This window comes from Cervus elaphus, chromosome 15, assembly GCF_910594005.1.
Source record: "Cervus elaphus chromosome 15, mCerEla1.1, whole genome shotgun sequence".
Classification (NCBI taxonomy): Eukaryota; Metazoa; Chordata; class Mammalia; order Artiodactyla; family Cervidae; genus Cervus; species Cervus elaphus.
In genome coordinates this window covers 51,614,742-51,636,114 of record NC_057829.1, presented here as the reverse complement: position 1 = coordinate 51,636,114, position 21,373 = coordinate 51,614,742, and the positions used below count along the sequence as shown (strand labels likewise).

The following is a 21,373-nucleotide window of genomic DNA, read 5'->3' as shown; positions in this document are numbered from 1 at the left end:
ATGATGAATTAATAGTTATACACATTTTTATATTAGTGGGACCTTGCAAAAGAGTACTGAAGTATCTCATATGGTATAACCATTCATTTGGAATTGCTCACTGTCTGAGCAGATGTTAGAATAATTTGCAATATATTCAACAGCCATGCCTGGTTAAGTCATTGTTGCAATTAGGTTGAAACTAATGCAGAATTCTTTAAAAATATTATTTCTATAGAGATAACTTGTTTTTTTTTAGAGGTGTAAACTGAACCTGTAGTTTTGATGATTGCATTTTGTGAAATGTATGTGTGTGTGTGTGTGCGTTTGAGAAGGAGAGAGAAAAAGGAAGAAGAACATGGGGAGAAATATGAGGAGAAAGAGAACATTTGAATAAACTCAAGAATAAGTCACAGGATAGGAAGTTGTTTTATTCATCTTTTTTTGAAGGGATATTTTTATTAATAGTATTCTGAAGATAATAACCCTAATATGTAGAGACAGAAAAGTGGTTGGAAGGGTCCAGGACTCATTCAGTATGAGATTCTTTATTATTGTATCAACAAAAAAGAATGAAACATAGTAGTTATTCCTTTTCCTATGATGATATTGTAGTTAAAATTTTTACAGCTACGTTCAAATACTTTTTTTACAGGAACTGAAACACCTGGAATTATTTCTGATGTTGAAAGAAAGCGATGTTGTTCTTATCACCTCCAAAAGCTTTTTTAAAGATACAAAATACATGATAGGAATCCCTTAGTAGTCTCATCAAAAAGCTTCAAGATGTACAAAGGAGCCTAGGAAAAAATTTTCTACCACGGTTTCATAATAGGTACAAATTTATTCCTTCTCTGATACTTGTTCCATGATATTCTGATGTCATGACTGAAATACCTAGTCGTGAAGTCAGCAGTATGAATTAGCTTCTACTCTGCATGGACATTGATTCTTATTCTCCTGCTATGTCAGGCAGGATGAACCTGATATAGCTGCAGGGGAAAAAAGCAATACTAACTGTCAAACGCCAGTGAATTAATTGAGCCAAGGTTTAGTTTTCGGCTACTCTGCTTGCCTACTTGCCCACTTTTCCCAGTGTCATCACATGGAAATCCATGTGATGGGGACTCCATCTTAGCACATAGCTCCAAATCACTAATGGGCAGTGAAAGGTCACCACTTGCTCTTTGAAATCTTCTGCCTGTAAGTGACAAATGCCACTTCTGCAATTCATAGAGGAAACCCAAAGTAATTGTGAATAGTCTGATGCCAATCCAAACTCCCATAAGTGATCAGAATGGCACCGGGAGGGAAAAGGTTAGTGTAAATTCATTACTCTTATTAGAAAAGAAATTCAAAACACATTTCCTGCTAATTAATGATGTCATGTTTGAAGAAAGAATCCACAAATGCATATTTTTGATAATTGAAAAATAAGAGGTTTTTCTTTAATCATGAATCAGTCTGTGGTAGTTGGATGATGAATTCCAAATCATTACAGCTACCGTTTATGATGCTGTGAAATTATAACTCTTCAGGATTGTTGAAAATGAAAAGGAAAGCTGGTGTTCTTGGAGGTCATATACATCTTTTCTTAGGAGGAGCAAGAGCAGGTGTCAGAATTTAAATGGTGTGAGAGATAGGTGTATAGGGAGGGCATGAAAAGAAGCTGAGGAAGGCCATTTTTAAGGAGCTCTCAGAGATTTCTGTGGAGAGGTGGGAGGGTGAGGGAGGGGCTTAATATCAATGTTCTTCTATTCATGGTTCTTCTTTATAAAGCTTCATTGGTCAAAATTCTCCTCGCACTTCTCTTTTTGTTCCACCTGCCTCCCTCTCCTTTTCCTTCCCTTTTTCTTCTTCCTCCTTTCACCAGTATAACAAATACTTACTGACACACTATTCCAGATTCTGGATATAGAATTGGGAATTGGTGGTCCCTGTCTATTACAAAACGTGTGATCTGTGATATGTGTATGTAGAAAATGCAAAGCAGAATAAGGAAATACAGAGTCCTTAGAGAGCCTTGCTTTATTTAGGGTATTTAGGCAAGTTGTCACTAAAGGCATAACAGTTGAGAATGTAGTGAGGAAGTAAGCCTTGAAATTATATGGAGGAGAGTTTTCCAGACAGAGAGAACCGTTAAATGCAAAAGCCCTGAGGAAGTACTGTGTTAGTCTGCTATCCAGTACTGGGTCTTGGGAGATGAGTGCTTGCCGGTCTTGGCTTAGGACCTTGCTCACAGTACTTGTGCAAGGAGTATTTGTCAGATGAATGAATGAACAAATGAAATGAATGCAGACCTCATCCTCAAGTGTTTGCCTATGTAGTACCAGATAGAGGCTTAGCTAAAAATAACTGTACTTGGTAACAATAACAGTATTCAGTACTGGACAGGGTACTGGGCAATGATCTTACTTAATTTAGCCAATAATACCATGAACACATACAATTGTTCCTATTTTAATAAACAGAAAATCAAGAGAGATATCATGGTCTAGTGATTAAGTATTTGGACTCTGAGGCCAGGCTGCCTGGATTTGAGTAATAGCTCTTCTACTTGCCAGCTCTGTGACTTTAAGCAAGTTGATTAACTTCTCTCTGCTCAGGTTTCCTCTAAAAATCAGATAGATATAATCCTTTCAGGAGTTGAGTCTGAATTAACATGCCAAGTGCTTAGGGTGTCTGGCACTGTACACTGTAGTCTCATGAGCATTGTTGTAGTCATCATCATTTTCAAAACTCTGAAAGGACTAACTGGTTGAGAATGTCATGGAAGCCTTCATGGATCAAGTGCGTGAGCTGAGGCTTGAATGGAAAAGTACAAATTCCTAAAGGGTAAAGAAAGAAATTATGTGTGTGTAGTGTATTTCAGCATTATTTTTCAGGAAGTTTTTAAAAAACACATATTTGGTAGTAAGGGCTTCCCTGGTGGCTCAGACAATAAAGAATCTGCCTGCAATGCCGGAGACCCAGGTTCAATCCCTGGGATGGGAAGATCCGCCAGAGAAGGGAATGGCTATCCTTTCCAGTATTCGTGAGTGGAGAATTCCATGGATAGAGGAACCTGGCGGGCTATAGTCCAAGGGGTCAAAAAGAGTCGGACATGACTGAGCAACTAACTCATTTATATTTGGTAATAAAATGCCTTTTTGCTGAATATCAGATTTGTCCTACCCTATGGACCGTAGTCTGCCACACTCCTCTGTCCAAGGGATTTTCCAAGCAAGAATACTGGAGTAGGTTGCCATGCCCTCCTCCAGGGGATCTTCCTGACCCAGGGATCGAACCTGTGTCTCTTATGTCTCCTGCATTGTCGGGCGAGTTCTTTAGTACTAGCACCACCTGGTTATTGCAATATAAAATTCCTCAAGTTCCCCCAAATAATTTGAGGCTCACAACTTATAGGTATGAGAATTAAATTGTTGTTATCTTGTAAGACAAAAGAATAAATTCAAACCAATTAACTTTTTTTCATTAAACATAAAGTAAATGATGTCCTGTAGAGATAGGCAAATTGAATAGGTAGTGGTGATAGTTAAATTTTAATATTCACTGAGGATAAATTATATTTGATGTGATTGTGTAGGATTCTATGTGAATTATGTGTACACCTGTGTTCTCTATTATATAATCTGTTATTGAATCACAGTTGTGATGCTTTCTTTTGTAAGCAGAAAAAAATTATACCTGAAAATATTCTCTACATTTATAAAAAAGAAAAGGATGGCACAATCTTTTACACATGTGAAAAAATATATATCTTTACATCATCCTAATCATTTTTTCTCTTTGGTGAGACCTGAACTGTGTTGAGCTCATTACGTAATGAAGCTGAGCCTTACTTTCCAGGTTAACTCCTAAGGCCTGCTTTGTTTTGTTAGGATGACCAGTAGGTTCATGAGTTCTGCTGAAAGTTTAATCCAGTAATAGAAATTAAAAATACATGATGATAGCAGAAAGGTCAAGTCTGATGTGGCAACCAGGTGAATATTTATCTGCCTACTCATCAAGTACCTATAAAATAAAATTGTACACTGATTCAGGTAAAGTTTTGTGTAAAAAATGTATGAGAACAAAGCAAAATCTATCACCTTTTCCTTTTAAATAATAAATATGCAAGTGGATGATTAAAAATGGGAGAGCTGGAGGTGACTGCAAAAAAACTTAATGAGGATTATTGGAATTTTTATGTACTAGAATTCAGTATCTATTTTGAGCATATAACACATTGTTCCTCTTTATATTTACATAAATAAAATTTCTGTAGCTACAAACAGTCTTTTTATGACTTAGGAATAATTTCCTGTGCAATAAATTGGTACTTCTGTTTCTGGCCTTAGCTCTGGGCTCATACAGATGGCCATTATAAACATGATTTATTATTTACATAAATTGCATCTTTCTTCACCCCTCCTGAACATTCCTTTGCAGTCCTTTGATATCAGACCTGATTATGAATGGCAAAAGTATAGCAAAAAAAAAAAAGAGAGAGAAATTAATTCTTTTTCCATTTGGATTTCTTTTTGTAAAATAATTCCTTAGGTTTGCTTGGAGTTTCTTTACAAGGATGATAAAGGATAATGTAAGGATGATTAGTCCCTTTTAGAACCCTCCTTCCTCTAAATCTCAGGTCTTTAAAATCTCGTAATTCATGATGGTTTCAGCAGTTGTACTTTTCAAGGACCATTTTAAGAATGGCAGTAATTCATGTTTATCTAGTTTGTATTGTAAATGAACTATGATAGTGATTTATATTGTTAAATGTGTGAATTTAGGAAGGCATATATTTTCTAGTCAGATTAATACAGTATCTGCTGTATCCATTATGAACTGATTTTGAATGTTACAGTGGAGGCCTTGAGCAGTAATATGGCTTATATTTGAATATGACATCATTTTGTAAGCAGCAAACTGCTTTAAGGCACAGATCCTTGCTTTGGTGAAGTTTAAGTCCCCGAGGAACTTGTGTGGCTACTTCTTTCTCACCATCTGTGGTTCATACAGTGTCCTCAGCTAGGATGAGATCACAACTGGGCAAGATGGAATTTCCTTGTTTAAATTTTCTCATCGGTTTTTCCCACACAGAGTTGCTAATGACTAGCATACTATAAACTGTATTTTCGTTGTAGGTTATTCACATGTCTTTGCAAATATATGGCAGGCACATAAAACAGAGATCAGTTATGGATGATTTTAAGTGCATATTAAACATAAACCAAGTATGATATTATAATTTAATTATATGAAGTAATGGTTTAGTTTTGTGTGTGTGTGTGTACAGAAAGTATTATAAATACATATGATAAAGATGTTATTTCTAACATTTTGGAGGGCTCAAATCTATTTAATGAAAATGTTAGCACAATTCCTGGCACTTAATACGTGTTCAGTAAATATGGGAGGAAGGAAGAAAAGGAGGAAGGGAGGGAGGAAGAAAGGAAAGTAACATCGGGGGTCAGCAGCCATTGCTTTACTACTCTGTAGCTGCTTGACTTTGGGCAACTCTTAAAGTCTCACTTTCCTCGTCTGTAAAATAAAATTGTTTTAATTAAATGAGATAAACCCATCACCACAGTAGCAATGTATATTAATAAGTTTAAATGTTTTTTCAAATTATTTTTAATGCAAGCAAAATTTTGATTAAATGAATAGTATGGTGAGCTGAGGAGTTTGTCTATGATACAGATTGCTCATTTATAAAAACTAGAAATAAATACACTTCAGTACTGTATATTTACATTGAGCATAAAGTATTTTTTTATTTGAATTTGAATTTAAAAGCACATGCAAATTGTTCAGTGTGCGTTTATGTTGCTTGGCACTGGCTTAAATGCTGTGGTTTCATCGTTACAAAGTCTTCTAGAATGACAAGCAAGTGGACAGTGTACTACAGCGTGATGAATGTTCTGGTTGAGGCACACGGTGGGATGCTACAGAGGTGGAGAAAGGGCTCCATGCAAACAAGAAGAGAGAGATGGACTAGAGGAAGAATGAATGCATGGACACCCAAGATTTTCTGCATATGATGAAATTTTTTATTGGAAATTTGTAATAGGTACAGTTTCTAGAAACACCCCCAAGATTTCATGCCTGACTTAATCAAATAATTTCTTAAGAGCAGAAAATTTCACCAGCTCCTGGCAGAAGAGAAGGGCAGAGAGAATTGAAGCACAAAAAAAGACTCAATGTGTTGTTGACTAGAAGATGGAGGGGGCAACACAAAAGGGAATGTGAATACCTAAAGAGCTGAGTGGGACCTTTGGCTGAAAGAGAATCAGTCTAATTAAAAAAAATAAAGGAGCTGAATTCTGCCTGCAGTCTGCATGAGCTTGGAACTAGATTGTTCATCAGAGGTTCTCCAGGCAAGACTGCAGCCTGGCCACCACCTTGATTTTGGTCTTGTCGGAGAACCTAGCCAAATCCACACAGAATTTCTGACCTGTAGAAACTGTGAGATAATAAATGGGTGTGGTTTTAAGCCATGAATCCTGTGTCGATTTGTTACAGGATTTGTTAGCATTAGCAAGCTAATAGAATATTGAAGGATATGTTTTAAAGAGTTAGCCAAGGAAAGAAACCATGGCAAAGAGGCCAGTTTAAAGACTTGGGGGGCGGGGGGGAATCTAACAGAGAAGTCAAGAAGATTTTAAAAATGCAGAAGATCATGGCACATCACACAGGCAGTAGAGATGACAATTACCATTATACCAAGAGCTATGGAGCTATATGGATAAACAAGTATTGTCTAGAGGAACAGCAGTTTGTTCATGGTTTAGCATGTTTGACTAATAAAATGGTTAACCTTCATGAGAAGGTAAAAATTCTTATTCAATCATATCTGTTCTAATGATCTATGCATAAGTGTTTAACTTTGGAGGTATAGAAATAATGTACATTGAATAAAAGATTATTAAAATTGTTCTAAATTAAAATATATGAGAGTAATTTCAATTCGGGAAGAGGGAATGACATATACTAAAATCCATGGTAAATTAAAATAGAGGAAAGAAGATAAAGGCAAGTTGGAAAGAGTAGAAAGAAATAGGAAGTATATTTTTGTAGTGAAACTTCAGTATGTGGAAATTTAGTCTTAGAGTATATTTGTAAATAAGATGCTTAGTGTGTTGCACTCTCCACTTGGTTATTAAATTTAGAACCTTTATCCAATTATGAGAGAAAATGTATTTTAATATAAATAGGTTTTCTGAGTTAGATGATACATTTGCTTTAGCAGGATAACTAAAATCAATATATTTTTGCCAAATATAATTTTCTTTTAATTTTTTCACATTTTATAAAAGACAAAGTAGGATATATATGAAACTCCAGTACTTTGACCACCTGATGTGAAGAACTGACTCATTGGAAAAGACCCTGATGCTGGGAAAGATTGAAGGCAGGAGGAGAAGGGGACGACAGAGGATGAGATGGTTGGATGGCATCACCGACTCAATGGACATGAGTTTGAGCAAGCTCCGGGAGTTGGTGATGGACTGAGAAGCCTGGCGTGCTGCAGTCCATGGGGTGGCAGAGTCGGAAATGACTGAGCAACTGAACTGAACTGAACTGCTTAGTTCTCTATTAAATGTTTTGAAAAAACAAGAACTGCTCTTCTCCTGATGTGTTTTTTTATATAAAATTGTCTTTCACATCACATCAGTAATAAATGCTTTAAAATTCTGAAGTCACTAAGTAGGATTTAAATCATTTTTACATTATTATGCCACTCATCTAGGTCCATGGCATCAAAATATAGGTTTAAAATTTGCACAATTTAGTTAAAATAATGAGTCCCTTGATCTCTCTGCATATGCATTCTAAGAATTATAACATAGTAATATTAACCATTAACTTGGTTAATGGTAAATTTTATAAAGTGTATAAGTGTGCCTATAGGCTAGTGTTCCTCTGTGGCATTTTAGCTGCTATGATAATTTCAGCAAGTCGATATGGTATATTCCAAAAAGTAAAGATGGATGAAAATGTGCCATTTTTCCTACTTTGTGTTTTCTGCATTATTTAACTTGAAAATTGAGCCCATGTTACTATACTGGCAAATAATAAGCAGTAAACAAATCTCTTTTGATATACTAACAACAGTGAAAGGAATATAATTATCTAGTCCAACTAGCAATATCTAAACAAAGACTCGGCATCAGAAGCAGAACACTATAAAAGTGAGCTAAAATGTATTTTTCTTCCCCTTATGTCTTACCTCCATATTCTCCTATGAAATAATTGGGCTGTATGGGGAAAATAGAGGTACAGATTACTCCCACCTTGACTTTGTCTGTCCTAAGACCAAAGTTACTTCAAAGTAAAAAGTGTTTTGAGCAGAGTTGCCTATTGGCTTCTCTTTTTCAGAGGAACTAAAGTAAAATGTGATTTCCAAGTGGAACATTAATCGATATTGTCTCTTTTTATCTTGGTGGTTTAATTGGTTCAATCACTCTAGCATTAAGTACCTGAGGATTTTCTAACGGTGCCTATAGTCAGAAATGTTTACTTGATTTCTCCTCTGACCTTTTCATAGATGTTCTGACCCTTTCTTTAGTAAAACTTCCTTGGTTCATTTCTTTAATGAGGTTGAGAAATCTTACTTGGTCTGTTTGTTTCATAAATAACTTTTGCCCACAGTTTATATATAGAATAGATTTAGAAATAGCACTGAGAAATTCACAAAAAGAAGTTGAATGGCTTCATTAAGATAAGGATTATAAATTCTAAAGATAAGACTTATAACCCAGGCATAGTTTATACTTGTCATGTTTAATTGCCACCATACGTATGATAATTTCATGAGAAGAGGCCAGGACAGTCAAATGTATGAAATTCCTGTTCACAGATAACACTATTCAATTTTGTAAAGTCTGCCATTTGATTGTGTGTCAAGTAATCTTGGAAAATTTAGAATATTTAGCATTTATTGAATAGCTGAAAAGTATTATTTTCACATCGCAAATAATATTTGCCAAACATAAAGATACAACTAAAAATAAAATATAAGCCCCATGAGGACAAATGTTGTTGTCTTTTGGCAATGGTTAATGTCAATCTTGGTTGCCAATATTGTGTGTGTCATGTGACTAGCTGCCATATGTGTTCCTGCTTACCAAATGCTTAGCCCCATGCCTGGTGCATTTTTATACACATCCACAGGTGAATGTCTTTAATATACATGCATATATTTTTATATGCGATCTTATCATGCATAAAAACTTATCTTTTTACTCATTATATCATAAACATATATCATGTTTGGATGCACATTTATAAAACATAATTTTAATGGCCATATAAGATCTAACTTAATATACTAATTTCTTTTTCATTGCTCTTCTGGGATCTTTCTGTTCTTTCATTTGTTGTTATAAAAACAACACTTCAAAAAAAGGACATTGTAGTTTTCTCTTATACAAATAATTGTCTTCTAATGACAGATCCTTAGAAGCAGAATTGAGGGATGACAGTATGGTTGGTCCATAGACACAGTGCAGATATTCTACTGAAGAATAAATGGAAGAAGTCACTCAGGCAGAGCTGTAGATTAAGTATAGTTAACGTAACGATTTCCCTGTGTATACACTGCTGAAATGAGTGGCCCTGAGGAAAAGAGTGTTTTGGCTGGGAGCAAGTTGTGATAGTTCTCCTCTCCCTACCCTTTCAGCATAGGGTTGCATTTGTTAAAAAGAAGGAATCATAAGAATACGTAGACAAGAAAGCACATGTAGACTGGATCGGACATGTAGAGAGAGACCAGGGAAGCAGTTAAGAGCAAAAAAAGATACTGTGCGAAGATAGACGATAAACTGCATCTTGCGTTATTATTGCAAAGATCTGCCTTTGCCTTAAACTAGCCCTGTTTCTCAGTGTGTGTCCGTTTTGGGCATATTTGGGAAGAGTAAATATTTTCTGTGGGGCATTCTGTATTTCAGTTCCTTCCATCTATTAATTCAAGTATCACTGGCATCACCATTAGAATTTCTGAGAAGTCAGGGAAAGGTTCAGTTTGGTTCAGTCACTCAGTCGTGTCTGACTCTTTGTGACTCCATGGACCACAGCATGTCAGGCCTCCCTGTCCATCACCAGTTCCCAGAGTTTACTCAAACTCATGTCCATTGAGTCGGTGATGCCATCCAACCATCTCATCCTCTGTCATCCCCTTCTCCTCCTGCCTTCAATCTTTCCCAGCAGCAGGGTCTTTTCCAATGAGTCAGTTCTTCGCATCAGGTGGCCAAAATATTGGAGCTTCAGCTTCAGCATCAGTCCTTCCAATGAATATTCAGGGCTAATTTCCTTTAGGATGGACTGATTAGGTCTCCTTGCAGTCCAAGGAACTCTCAAGAGTCTTCTCCAGCACCACAGTTCAAAAGCATCAATTCTTTGGCACTCAGATATATTTATAGTCCAGCTCTCACATCCATACATGACTACTGGAAAAACCATAGCCTTGACTAGATGGACCTTTGTTGGCAAAGTAATGTCTCTGCTGTCTAGGATGGTCATGGCTTTTCTTTCAAGGAGTAAGCATCTTTTAATTTCATGGCTGCAGTCACCATCTGCAGTGATTTTGGAACCCGAGAAAACAAAGTCTGTCACTGTTTCCACTGTTTCCCCATCTATTTGCCATAAAGTGATGGGACCAGATGCCATGATCTTCGTTTTCTAAATGTTGAGCTTTAAGCCAACTTTTTCACTCCTTTCACTTTCATCAAGAAGCTCTTTAGTTCTTCTTCACTTTCTGCCATAAGGGTGGTGTCATCTGCATATCTGAGGTTCTTGATGTTTCTCCTGACAATCTTGTTTCCAGCTTGTGCTTCATCCAGTCCATTATTTCTCATGATGTACTCTGCATATAAGTTAAAAAAACAGGGTGACAATATACAGCCTTGATGTACTCCTTTCCCTCTTTGGAAGCAGTCTGTTGCTCCATGTCCACTTCCTGACCTGCATACAGATTTCTCAAGAGGCAGGTCAGGTGGTCTGGCTTTCCCATATTTTTAAGAATTTTCCACAGTTTATTGTGATCCACACAGTCAAAGGCTTTGGCATAGTCAATAAAGCAGAAATGGATGTTTTTCTGGAACTCTCCTGCTTTTTCGATAATCCAACGGATATTGGCAATTTGATCTCTGGTTGCTCTGCCTTTTCTAAAACCAGCTTGAACATCTGGAATTTCATAGTTCATGTATTGTTGAAGCCTGGCTTGGAGAAGTTTGCACATTACTAGCATGTGAGATGAGTACAATTGTGTGGTAGTTTGAGCATTCTTTGACATTGTCTTTCTTTGGGATTGAAATGAAAACAGACCTTTTCCCGTCCTCTGGCCACTGCTGTTTTCCAAATTTGCCAGCATATTGAGTGCAGCACTTGAACAGCATCATCTTTTAGGATTTGAAATAGCTCAACTGGAATTCCATCACCTCCACTAGCTTTGTTCATAGTGATGCTTCCTAAGGCCCACTTGACTTCATATTCCAGGATGTCAGGGAAAGGTGTGACCACTTAATTGTACAGCTTGACTGCCAGGAAGACTCTTCTATGGCAGTATGTTCCATTCTGAGGATCTCTTCTTTTGAACTGTGGTGTTGGAGAAGACTGTTGAGAGTCCCTTGGACTCAAGGCAATCCAACTAGTCCATCCTAAAGGAGATCAGTCCTGAGTGTTCATTGGAAGGACTGATGTTGAAGCTGAAACTCCAATACTTTGGCCACTTGATGCGAAGAACTGACTCATTTATAAAAGACCCTGATGTTGGGAAAGATTGAGGGCAGGAAGAGAAGGGGACAACAGAGGATGAGATGGTTGGTTGGCATCACTGGCTCAATGGACATGAGTTTGAGTAAACTCTGGGAGTGGTGATGGACAGGTAGGCCTGGCATGCTGCAGTCCATGGGGTTGCAAAGAGTTGGACATGACTGGGAGACTGAACTGAACTGAAACGATCTCTTCAGCCTGTCCCCATTCACTTTGCTTTAATAAGAAGTTGCCATTGCCTAGCAGTGGATATTTATTGCTCAGAGATTTAGCAGGTATTATTTTCAGACATCAAAGTAATTTGCATTTGTGCTTAAGAAAATTTTCCCAGGTGGTACCAAAGTTTATATTTTGATGTGACTGAGAAGGTTAATTGCATACATAAGAACAAATTTGCTTTTTAAAAATTTTCCACCCATAAGGCTTCCTACTCATTCATAGACTGTATTTCAAGGTACTTAGAAGGATGCAGCCTCTTAAGTAAAATCCAAGCCCTGTCTCCACCATCATGTTTTTTCATAGAATAATACTGCTAAAATTATAGAAGGGATTAAGGGTGGAAGAATCTGACCCAGTGGAATCATCTAACTTAATGTATGAAAAATGTTTGGCAGTTTTAGCCATGTCCCTATCCCCTCATCTCCACCAAAACTATAAAATCAATGTTCGACATAAGAATAGGATGAGAGAACTTTGATTTTCAATGTGTATGGAAAGGGATACACAGTAAACTTTTCATTATCATTGTTGTTCAGTGCAAAGTCGTTTCCAACTCTTTCATGAATTTTATTAAATATAGTTTTATCACAGTGGTTTTGGGAAAACTGGAGAGCCACATGTAAAAAAAAATATTTCTGCATCATTCTTTAACTCCATATACAATAATAAACTCAAAATGGCTTAAAGATGTCAATGTGAGATGGGACAGTATAAAACTCCTAGAGAAAAACATAGGCAGAACACTCTTTGACATAAATCACAGCAGCATCTTTTTTGACCCATCTCCTGGAATAATGGAAGTGAAAGCAAAAATAAGTGGGACCTATTTAAACTCAAAAGCTTTTGCACAGCAAAGGAAACAATAAACAAAATGAAAAGACAACCCGAAGATTGGGAGAAATTATTTACAAATGGTGTGACTGATAAGGGATGTCTCCAAAATTTACGAAGAGCTTATGATGCTTAATAGCAGCAAAACAAACGGCCCCCTCAAAAAATAGGCATGAATAGACATTTCTCTGAAGAGGACATACAGATGGCCAAAAGATGTTCAACATCGCTAGTTGTTAGAAAAATGCAAATCAAAACTACAATGAGATATCACCTCACACCAGTCAAATGGCTATCATCAAAAATTCCACACACAGTAAGTGTTGGAAAGAGTGTGGAGAGAAGGCAACCTTCCCACACGGTTGGTGGGAATGTAAATTGGAATAGCCACTATGAAGAACAGTATGGAAGTTCCTTAAAAACCTAAAAACAGAGCTAACATATGACCCTGCAGTCTCACTCCTGGGCATATATCCAGAGAAAAGCATGATCGGAAAGGATACATGCGCACCAGTATTCACTGTAACACTGTTTACAATAGTCAAGACATGGAAGCAACCTAAATATCCATTGATAGAGGAAACGATAAAGAAGATGTGGTACATATATACAATGGAAGGTTATTTAGCCATTAAAAACAAATGGAATAATGTCATTTGTAGCAACTTGGATGGACCTAGAGTGTCATATTGAGTGAAGTCAGACAGAGAAGGAGAAATATATGACATCTCTTATATGTGGGATCTAAAAAAGAAATGATACAGAAAAAAGATCTACTAGGCACCAAGTTTTGTTTATTGATTTAGTTGTCTCATTTCCTCAAAGCAAAGATGAGCACATTTTAGCATATTTTCCTCTTAAGTCTTTTGTTGAGGATCTTTGCTTTGCTAAAGTAGAAAACAGTGTTCATTTCATGTTTTATTCATTTATCATACATATATATATTTTTAATATTTATAAATACAATGTGTATATATTTTTCTATAGATTAGGGTTGCTTATAAGTGGATGAAGTGTTAAGCTGATACTTTCTTGAATATAATTATCATTTAAGAAACTAGATGGTTTAGAAAAGTTCTAGGTTCATTATATAGAATTCATGGAATACGTGAGAGTTGCCAGAGCACAGAAATTGGTCATGTTTCAATTTCTAAGAAAACGAGTCAGACAAATTTAGACTCCTTCATCTCCAAATAAGTAACTGAAATTGGTTCTGGCATATGGGGCAGAAGTTTTTACAAGATTTTTAGAAAAGGAAAAGTTGATCACTAAGATTTAGAGTAGGCTCACTATGATCACATCATGCAGTCAAACATCACTTTTTTTATTCTGAATGAGTTACTCTGTGCATGCTAAGTCACTTTAGTCATGTCTGACTCTTTGCCACCCCATGGACTATAGCCTGCCAGGCTCCTTTGTCCATGGGATTTCTCAAGCAAGAATACTGGAGTGGGTTGCCATGCCCTCCTCTAGGGAATCTTTCCCCACCCAGGGATTGAACCCATGTCTCTTGTCTCTTGCATTGGATTCTTTACCACTCTACTGATAAGATTATTGAAATACTGCAGACACTATGGATCTGGGTTTTAGGAAGATGCACTTCAGAGTTACCTATGTTCTCCTTAACAGTGAGGGCAGGTTTGTGAGCTGAGTGATAATCTCGTTAGGTAGATCTTTGAAGGTTTGAATCATTAACTATAAACAGTGTCATTAATTAATGCCAACTTGATGGAAACTTTAGTCTGGCTCAACATATTAATTCACAGAGAAGCTTAATGACATACTAATAAAATTGAGGATATTAGAAGCCGGAAGGGTTAGTTCATATCTTGAATAAGGACACATCCAGAAATAACTCAACAGAAATAAATGGTAGATAGAAAAGAAAGCTTAAGAAGAATGTCACTTATGTAATGTTTTCAAATAATAAATGTGAAAGAGGAAATGAGTTAAGTTTCAAAGTTACCAGAGGAAGATATAGGACTGACAAATAGAAGTTTCAGGAAAATATATTTTGGTTCAGTGAAAGAAAGACATTGCCAACTTGTATGGAAACACACTCCAGCATTCTTACCTAGGAAATCTCTGGACAGAGGAGCCTGGCAGGCCACAGTAAATGGGGCCACAAAAGAATTGGACACAGCTTAGAAACTAAACAACAACAAAAGCTGTCTGCAATTGAAATGTACTGTTTCAAGAGGTGCCCAACAATGTGTTCCACTATCAATGAGCCCAGGGACCACTGGATGAACACTTGGTTAGTATGTGTCACTAGGCATTTAGTTTCCAGTTCCTTAATAGTAATAAGGCAGCAGGATACATGATGGGATAGCACCAATGTTTAGAGGAACCCTCTGCTATTTGCACTCTCACAAGACTTGATTGACTTCAAGTTCTTTGACATAGAGACTTGACAATCATCCATGTGGCTTGTAGTACCTAATAGAATATTTTGTACATCACAAATAGTGAATAGATAAATAAATGAAAGAATAAATTCTATACTTTCTTTCATAGGAGTTAGGACATCCTAAGGTCTTGAGGGTACTATGTATAACCTGTTTTTTTTTTCCATATAACCTGTTTTTAAACACCACGGGACACACTAGAACGTCAGGTGTTCTTGTTCTCTTCTTGGGTGGTATTCAGTTCAGTTCAGTCGCTCAGTCGTGTCCGACTCTTTGCAACCCCATGAATCTCAGCATGACAGGCCTCCCTGTCCATCACCAGCTCCCGGAGTTTACTCAAACTCATGTCCATCGAGTCGGTGATGCCATCCAGCCATCTCATCCTCTGTCGTCCCCTTCTCCTGCTCCCAATCCCTCCCAGTATCAGGGTCTTTTCCAATGAGTCAGCTCTTCACATCAGGTGGCCAACGTATTGGAGTTTCAGCTTCAACATCAATCCTTCCAATGAACACCCAGGACTGATCTCCTTTAGGATGGACTGGTTGGATCTCCTTGCTTTCCAAGGGACTCTCAAGAGTCTTCTCCAACACCACAGTTCAAAAGCATCAATTTTTTGGCACTCAGCTTTCTTCACAGTCCAACTCTCACATCCATACATGACCACTGGAAAAACCATAGCCTTGACCAGACGGACTTTTGATGGCAAAGTAATGTCTCTGCTTTTTAATATGCTATCTAGGTTGGTCAAAACTTTCCTTCCAAGGAGTAAGCGTCTTTTAATTTCATGGCTGCAATCACCATCTGCAGTCATTTTGGAGCCCCAAAAAATAAAGTCTGATACTGTTTCCACTGTTTCCCCATCTATTTGCCATGAAGTGATGGGACCAGATGCCATGATCTTAGTTTTCTGAATGTTAAGCTTTAAGCCAACTTTTTCACTCTCCTCTTTCATCTTTATCAAGAGGCTTTTTAGTTCCTCTTCACTTTCTGCCATAAGGGTGGTGTCATCTGCATATCTGAGGTTATTGATATTTCTCCCGGCAATCTTGATTCCAGTTTATGCTTCTTCCAGCCCAGCGTTTCTTCATGATGTACTCTGCATGTAAATTACACAAGCTGGGTGACAGTATACAGCCTTGACATACTCCTTTTCCTATTTGGAACCAGTCTGTTGTTCCATGTCCAGTTCTAACTGTTGCTTCCTGACCTGCATACAGGTTTTTGAAGAGGCAGGTCAGGTGGTCTGGTATTCCCATCTCTTGAAGAATTTTCCACAGTTTATTGTGATCCACAAAGTCAAAGGCTTTGGCATAGTCAATAAAGCAGAAATAGATGTTTTTCTGGAACTCTCTTACTTTTTCGATGATCCAATGGATGTTTGCAATTTGATCTCTGGTTCCTCTGCCTTTTCTAAAACCAGCTTGAACATCTGGAAGTTCACGGTTCACGTATTGCTGAAGCCTGGCTTGGAGAATTTTGAGCATTACTTTACTAATGTGTGAGATGAGTGCAATTGTGCGGTAATTTGAGCATTCTTTGGGATTGCCTGCTTTGGGATTGGAATGAAAACTGACCTTTTCCCGTCCTGTGGCCACTGCTGAGTTTTCCAAATTTGCTGGCATATTGAGTGCCGCACCTTCACAGCATCATCTTCCAGAATTTGAAATACCTCAACTGGAATTCCATCACCAAGTTTATTTTTGTGTGGATGTATCCAAGTTACTTTGTTTAAACTTATTTATTAGAGGCAATCTAGTAGTCACTGGGAATGTTTATCCATCTTTATATCCCAAATGCTTGATTTACAGTTGGTTCTCAATAATGTTGAGTTGCTTCCTGACTATACATTAGAAAGGCATGCTTGTGTGCTCAGTTGTGTCTGACTTTTTTTGACCCCATGAACTATAGCCTGCCAGACTTCTGTGTTCATAGGATTTTTTTCCAGGCGAGAATACTGGAGCGGGTTGCCATTTCTTCTTCCAGAGAATCTTCCCAACCCAGGAATCTAACCCAGGTCTCCTGCATTGCAGTCATATTCTTTACCATCTGAGCCACCAGGGAAGCCTCCAATACATTAGAGGTTAGTTTTAAAAGATGAGTCAGAGCTCTACAACAAGGAGAGGCATATTATTTGCAGAAAGCATCATGAACCAAGAGATGCAGCCTAGTGTCATTTGGATCAGGTAAAATATCCTGGTGACTGGATGATAAAGTGTGGTGGGGATGAGGTTGTAAGACAAAATGCTACAGATATAACATTGTTAGCACAGCTGAGACTATAGAGGAGGGGTCTTAAGTGCTGTGCCAAAGAATGCATCATGGGCCTCTGAGGACCGTGGAAACTTACCTATCTCATGGACATCTCTAAATTTCTAGTCGTTCTACTTTAGGACAACTCTAAACTCTTATGAGAATTTTATATCACTGGATCATATTCTTCAGGGACTGTTGGAATGGGATGGGAAATTTACAAGGGAGTATTCATGTGGTACCACATGTTGAGATCAAACTTTCATTCTTGAGTGCAGAAGCTAACATTCCAGATATTTGTGCACACAGTTTATGTCTGGATTTTTCTTTCAAATGTGTAAAGGGCCAAGGTAGATATGTTTACTCAAGAAGTTACATTATCGTCTGTGCCCTTTGGAAAACTTGATTTTGCAGTGGCGCCTTATTGCTTAATGCTGAGAGAGGCAGAGGTTATGGGGCTAGTGACAAAGTCTCTTTTCTTAGGCAGCTGCCATACTCTCTGAGCCTAAGTGGATTCTTCCTAAAATGTGCTTCCCCAAGTGGCTACTTTTACTGCCTATCCAGTTGGTTAATTTTCAATGGATGTCAGCATTTGCTGCTAAGTTGATCTGGAAAGCTCTCTAATTTAACTCTTCATATGTATTACTGTTCCCTGATGATAATGGTGATAATTTTAATTGTGGCTTCAGATTTAACAAAGTAATTTAAGTAAATTGCTTTCTAACAGAGAAGGAGAGAGAGAGAGGATGCATCGGGTGTGGCTCTTAGATACATGGATTTTCTTGTTGGGGAAGTTGCATTCAATTACATGTTTATTTCATATACTGATGAAATGATGAACATGCCTTCAGTACATGTTTATTTCATATACTGATGAACTTAGCTCCTGGCTGGGAGCGAAGAAATTATTTTCTGGTCTGCTGCCATTGTGATTTGTGCCTTCCTTAAAGCCTTTTGATGCTTTCTCATTTACTAATGATAATATTCCTCCCCTAGATTAATAAGGCCCTACAAGGGCCTGGGTCTTGCTTATACTTTCTCCAGTCCTCTCTTGGACAATATGAGTCTTGGTTCACTTCTTGGAACTTGCGCTGTTTTCTCCTACCATAGCTTTTATGCATCTATTTCCTCTACTGGAAATGGATGTGTTTTTCTTCCTTTTTCCTGTTATTGAGTCGAAAGTTGTACTTCTCACCTCACAACAGGCTGATACATTGAGAAATGAGTTCTTGGGGCAAGGGATAATGAAATGACTTTATTTGGAAAGCCAGCAGACTAAGATGATGGAGTAGTGTCCCAAAGAACCATCTTGCCCAGGGTGTGAATAGTGTCTTTTGTAGAACAAAGATGAGGAGGTAAAGCGGTAAAGTAAAAAGAGGTGATAAATTGTGCAAATATTTCCTGGTCCCTACCAGACTCTGGAGGGACTGTGTTGATGTCATCCTTCCTGCAGCTATTCACAGGTGGGCCTGGTCAGAATGTTTCCTGTGAGCTACACCAGCAGTCCCTTCTCTTTTTGGCACCAGGGGCTAGTTTCATGGAAGACTGTTTTCCCACAGACTTGGGTGGGGAGGGATGGTTTGGGGATGCTTCAAGCGCATTGTATTTATTATACTGCTGCTAATATGACAGGAGTCAGAGTGAAGGAGGTAATGCAAGTGATGGGGAGCAGCTGTAAATACAGAAAAAGCTTCACTCTCACACCTACCCCCATTGCTTACCCCCTGCTATGCAGCCCATGCCCAATTCCTAACAGTCCTGAACCGGTACTGGTCTGTGGCCAAGGGTTTCTGGACCCTTGAGCTAAGCAAAGGTATTTTAGCTTAACACTCAGGCATGAGAGGCAGGATTCCTGAAGATGGGTCATTATATATACTTTAAGCTATAGGCAGTATCACTTTAGTGATTAAAGGGAAAAGCAACAGGATAGAATACAAAGGCTAAAGTAAAAGAAACAGAGTCAGATTTGCTTTTCCCTGTATACCTCTGCTTCTTCCCAGTTCTCCTGTCAGTTTCAACTCAGTTGATATTACTTGGAAGAATTATATTCTAAGCTCTTGCGTATATCAAATCCTGCTATAAGATCATATAACATTGGTATAATTGTACTTGTCAATTACAATTTTACATTAATTTTATATGATTTGCTTAAAGTCTTACTTTTTCACTAAAATATAGAAACCCTGTCAATCTTGCTCATCGGGAGTCTCAATGGTGTTCAGTTCAGTTGCTCACTCTTCCAATTCTGTGCAACCACATGAACTGCAGCATGCCAGGCTTCCCTGTCCATCACCAACATCCAGAGCTTGCTCAAACTCATGTCCATAGAGTCAGTGATACCATCCAACCATCTCATCCTCTGTCGTCCCCTTCTCCTCCTGCCTTCAATCTCTCCCAGCAGCAGGGTCTTTTCCAACGAGTCACTTCTTCATATCAGGTGGCCAAAGTATTGGAGCTTCAGCTTCAGCATCAGGCTTTCCAGTGATTCTTCAGGACTGATTTCCTTTAAGATTGATTGGTTTGATCTACTTGTAGTCTGAAGGATTCTCAAGAGTCTTCTCCAACACTACAGTTCAAAAGCATCGATTCTTCATCAGCTTTCTTTATAGTCCAACTCTCACATCCATACATGACTCCTGGAAAAACCATAGCTTTGACTCTATGGACCTTTGTCGGCAAAGTAATGTCTTTGCTTTTTAATATGCTGTCTAGTTTTGTCATAGCTTGTCTTCCAAAGAGCAAGCATCTTTTAATTTCATGGCTGCAGTCAACATCTGCAATGATTTTGGAGCCCAAGAAAATAAAGTCTGTCACCATTTACATTATTTCCCCGTCTATTTGCCATGAAGTGATGGGACCAGATGCCATGATCTTTGTTTTTTGAATGTTGAGTTTTAAGCCAGCTTTTTCACTCTCCTCTTTCACTTTCATCAAGAGGCTCTTAGTTCCTCTTTGCTTTCTGCCATGAGGGTGGTGTCATGTGCATATCTGAGGTTATTGATATTTCTCTCAGCAGTTTTGATTCACACTCCAGGATGTCTGACTCTCAGTGAGTGATCACCATTGTGATTAGCTGGGTTATTAAGATCTTTTTTGTATAGTTCTTCTGTGTATTCTTGCCACCTCTTCTTAATATCTTCTGCTTCTGTTATGTCCTTAGTGCTTCTGTTCTTTATTATGCCCGTCTTTGCATGAAATGTTCCCTTGGTATCTCTAATTTTCTTGAAGAGATCTCTAGTCTTTCCCATTCTATTGTTTTCCTCTATTTCTTAGCATTGATCAGTTAGGAAGGCTTTCTTATTTCTCCTTGCTATTTTTTTGAATTCTGCATTCAGGTGGATGTATCTTTCCTTTTTTCCTTTACCTTTTGCTTCTCTTCTTTTCTCAGCTATTTGTAAGGCCTCCTCAGACTCCTTTTTGTCTTTTTGCGTTTCTTCTTCTTGGTGATGGTTTACTGCTTAATGGTATAGCACTATGCTTACCAGAAAAGAGTGCTCAATTATTATTTTATAAATGAATGAATGATATTATATTTAAATATTCTTGGTGCATTATTTTCCTGGTAAGGTCAATATTTTGTCTTATTCTGAATAAATGTTTTATTGTCCATGTTGTAGCAAACTCTTTTCCTTCCAGTAATTTAAGGACTGCATATTAGAATATTTATTAGGCCTTTGTGGTTTTAGGAAGCCAGGTAACAAGGGTGAAAATGGTGAAACTTGAAGCCAGGCAAACCTGATTTCAAATCCTTGCTCTGCAAGTTAGCTTACCAGCTTTTGTGACCTCTGCAATGTATTAATATCTTAACTTTTTTCAGCCTGTTTTTCCACCAAATGAAGTGAAGCTAAAACCTTTGCTTCAAAAATGTAATGATGTCTATAAAAATTTAAGATGTCCCCAATTTTAAGCAAGAAATATCAATTACAAAT

General features: G+C 37.7%; 1 protein-coding gene and 1 long non-coding RNA gene across 4 annotated transcripts in view; both read left to right on the top strand.

Annotated features, from left to right (window-relative positions):
• Window positions 1-21,373, top strand: part of PRKG1 (protein kinase cGMP-dependent 1) — a 1,340,863-nt gene that overhangs the window by 238,701 nt on the left and 1,080,789 nt on the right. The window lies entirely within an intron of this gene.
• On the top strand, window positions 1,931-19,772 carry LOC122708657. Its single transcript, XR_006345247.1, has 3 exons — window positions 1,931-1,941; window positions 3,946-3,951; window positions 17,155-19,772. It is a non-coding gene; the product is annotated as an uncharacterized LOC122708657 (long non-coding RNA).